Below are 3,773 nucleotides of genomic sequence, written 5' to 3' on the forward strand. Positions count from 1 at the left end.
TTGGAAGAATCTCAGTTTCCACATGCTCAATAGATGTTTCTTAGAGTTCTGGGCTTAGAGCTCCTAACCTTCCCCGCAGAGTATGCTCCAGATCCAGGCTAAACTGGCAATGTTGGACTTCCCTGGAAATTGCTGATATCACACTAGATGATCAGAATGGTCTCTTATTACCTTAAAATCGATTAATCTATGATATACACCATAATCTTACAATCTGATCTGCTAATAAAAAATGCCATGGAAGTCAAGAGCCATCTCCCAGAGTTGTTGTGTGACCTGATCAGGTTAGGCATTGAAAAATCTATCCGTGTCTTATATAGGAAGCCTGCATAAGTGCTGAGCAATGTTATTTAAAATTAAGCCAGAGGAAACCTCAACCCAACCCAAAACCTAAAATGCTGCACTGGGCAGCAAGACAGCGAAAGGGGAAGCCTAAATGGACTTTTCTGTAGAGCTGGTTGGAATTATTCAGGTATTAAAATCTTGGTGAAAATTGTTAAATTTCAACAAACCAAGGTGAACATTTTATGAAATGTTTCTTACGTTAATTTGTTTTGTTTTGTTTTTTGCTTTGACATATCAAATTTTGAAGATGTAAAATCAGGATACTACTTTGACTAAAGATTCTCATTTGATTTTTCAATTATCTTTACATCTGGTCAAAAGGTTCTAACTATCAAAAGTTTGACAAAAGTTTATGTATTTATTTGTTTATTTATTTATTTCATTTAAAAAAAAGTTTCTTTTCCCATTTTCCAAACAGACTTAGAACAGGTCAAAGTTTTTCAAATGTCAAAATTCCAATTAAAAAAAGTGAATGTCATCGGAAGAAATTAAACAAAATATTTATGAATTTCCCTCATTCCCCTTGTTTTAACTAACTCTATCATTCATTCTCTGATTTCTCCAGTTGTGTGAAAAGAGACTCTTTTCTATTGTTTTTCTAAAGGCTCCCTTCACCTCTTTGTTCATCAGTGTGTATATTATGGGGTTCAACACTGGGGTCACAACTGTGTACATGAGGGAAATCATTTGATCACTCTGTGGGGTGGAGATAGACTTGGGCCTCAGGTCGGTGAAAAGGGCTGTTCCATAGAACAAAGTCACCACCATGAGGTGGGAGGAGCAGGTGGAGAAGGCTTTACGTCTTCCCTCTGCTGATGGCAGCTTGAGGATGGTGGAGATAATGCAGATATAGGACACGGTTATCAACAAAAAGGGCCCATGATGAACAAAACTAACACAGTCAAGACCACAATTTCTTTTTTGGATCTGTCAGTTCATGCCATCTTTACCACCGGTGGAATGTCACAGAAGAAGTGGTGCATGCGGTTGGAGCCACAGAAGGGCAGGCTGAAGATCCACGTGGTCTGAACTACTTCCACCGAGATGCCGATGGTCCATGAAGCAGCCACAAGCTGTGCACACACCCGACCACTCATGATGGTTTTATAGTGCAAGGGGTTGCATATGGCTGTGTAGCAGTCGTACTCCATGGCTGCAAGGAGGCAGCATTCTGTGAAGCCCAGGATGGTGAAGACATACATCTGTGCAGCGCAGCCCACAATGGTGATGGTCTTTTGCTCCACGAGAAGGTGAGGGAGCAGCTGAGGGACCACACTGCTGGTGTAGCAGACTTCCAAGAAGGACAGGTTCAGTAGGAAGAAATACATGGGGGTATGAAGTGATGGGTTTAGCTTTATAAGGAGGATAATGAGCAGCTTCCCCATCAGAATGACCAGGTAGGAGAGCAGAAACACCAGAAACAGAAGGATTTGAAGGTAAGAAAGGTTTTCATACCTTGTAAGGTATGAAAACCCCACCAGGATGAACACATCAGAAATGGTCTGGTTCTCATCAGGCTCTCTCTCAGAATATGTCATCTGCAGGGGTGACAAAGAGAAAGATAATGGAGCTGAATCTGAAGAATACCATACATGTGCATATGAATCATACAATTCATACTGGTTTCCTATGTGTTGGGATGCTTCAGACAAAAACCTGCTGCAGTTCTGTATGTAACTGGACCCAATAATCATTGTAAACTGGTGTAGCTGCATTGGTATGACTGTGACACTGCTCCCCATATTTTTCATAGTAATAGTATGATATGATTATGTCATAATCCTAATGTATTTTATTTAAAATAGGTTATATGGGGCATCATTAGAAAGGTTATGATTTACTGAATATGATTAGCTTATTAGTATGCATGTATCATTGTTGTATCTAAAGTTAGCAACATTGACTATACATCTGTACTACAAAAGTGTTTGCACCTGGGGAATGCCAGTCAGACAGAATGCAATCAGTCTGGCTGGCTAGCTGGGAACAAGTCAGAGGACCATTAGGAAGAACAATAGGTCTTAGAAAATGCTAATCTCCCACCTTCCTGAGAAGCTTTCCAGGGATCCTACAAACTGCCTCTCATTTATGGCTGCTTTGACGCTACAGGGTCATGTGTTCAAGAAATGTGGTACTGGTTTCCATGATAAAACATCAGTATTTTTCCACTGAGGGGTATGGGAATCACATTGAAAGACAAAGGGTTCTGCCATATGTAAATCTTATTAAAGGCTGTAGGAGTGGGATAATCAGGGTTCATTCTTCACTGAATTCCCACCCAGGATGACTGCTGGAAACATCTAAGGAACAAAGATAAAGGGGGAGATAAGGACTGAGCCGAGGCTGAGAAGGTGTCTGACCTGTGAAAGAAATTCCTGGGGTTTTAAGCTGCAAGCAAGAGCAGCTTGCTTTCAAGAACCTCTGCAATCTGCCTAAATCAACATTTAGGGTGAGAAATTACTACTTGTAACCAGTTTCTTTAGTATATTAAGCTTATATTGCATTTTTGTTTTATTTGCTGGCTAATCATAGAATTGTAGAAGATTAGTATTGGAAGAGACCTCAGGAGGCCATCTAGTCCAACTCCCTGCTCAAAGCTGGACTAACACCAACTAGATCATCCCAGCCAGGGCTTTGTCAAGTCAAGCCTTAAAAACCTCTAAGGATGGAAATTCCACCACCTCCCTAGGTAAACCGTTCCAGTGCTTCGCCACCATCCTAGTGAAATAGTGTTTCCTAATATCCAACCTAGACCTCCCCCACTGCAACTTGAGACCATTGCTCCTTGTTCTGTCATCTGCCACCACTGAGAACAGCCTAGCTCCATCCTCTTTGGAACCCCCCTTCAGATAGTTGGCTGTTCCTGATCACCTTTCTCTCCTCCTAGTGCTTCCAAATGGATTCCTTTCGGAGCTGCTCCATGATTTTTCCAGGGACTGAGGTGAGGCTGACCAGTCTGTAATTTTCCGGATTCTCCTTCTTCCCTATTTTTAAAGATAAGCACTATATTTTCCAATTGTCCGGGACCTCCCCCCCGACCTCCACAACTTTTCAAAGATAATTGGCCAATTGCTCTGCAGTCACATCAGCCAATTCCCTCAGCACCCTCGGATGCATTAGATCTGGACTCATGGACTTGTACATTTCTAGCTTTTTCTAAAATAGTGCTTTGGTCTGTTTGCTATCCCTCATAATCATTTAAAATCTTTTGTAGTTAATAAACTTGATTATGATGTCTCTAAAACCAGTTTGTGGAATTCATAACTGGGGGGCAAAAAGTTGTGCATGTCTTCCTCTGCATCGAGGGAGGGGGTGAATTTCAATGAGCTTACGCTGTACAGTTCTCTATGTTTTCTTTCAATTTTGGGTTTACACTTCGGGGGGGGGCGGGGGGTGTACTTGAGTGCTGGGCAATTCCCTAGCTGAAG

The 3,773-nt window shown here is 41.6% G+C and overlaps 1 pseudogene; it reads right to left on the bottom strand.

Annotated features, from left to right (window-relative positions):
* Positions 1–873: 873 nt before the first annotated feature.
* Positions 874–1,883, bottom strand: LOC115637846 (annotated as a pseudogene).
* Between the last annotated feature and the right edge of the window lie 1,890 nt (positions 1,884–3,773).

Source organism: Gopherus evgoodei, chromosome 21 (genome assembly GCF_007399415.2).
Source record: "Gopherus evgoodei ecotype Sinaloan lineage chromosome 21, rGopEvg1_v1.p, whole genome shotgun sequence".
NCBI classification, from domain to species: Eukaryota; Metazoa; Chordata; order Testudines; family Testudinidae; genus Gopherus; species Gopherus evgoodei.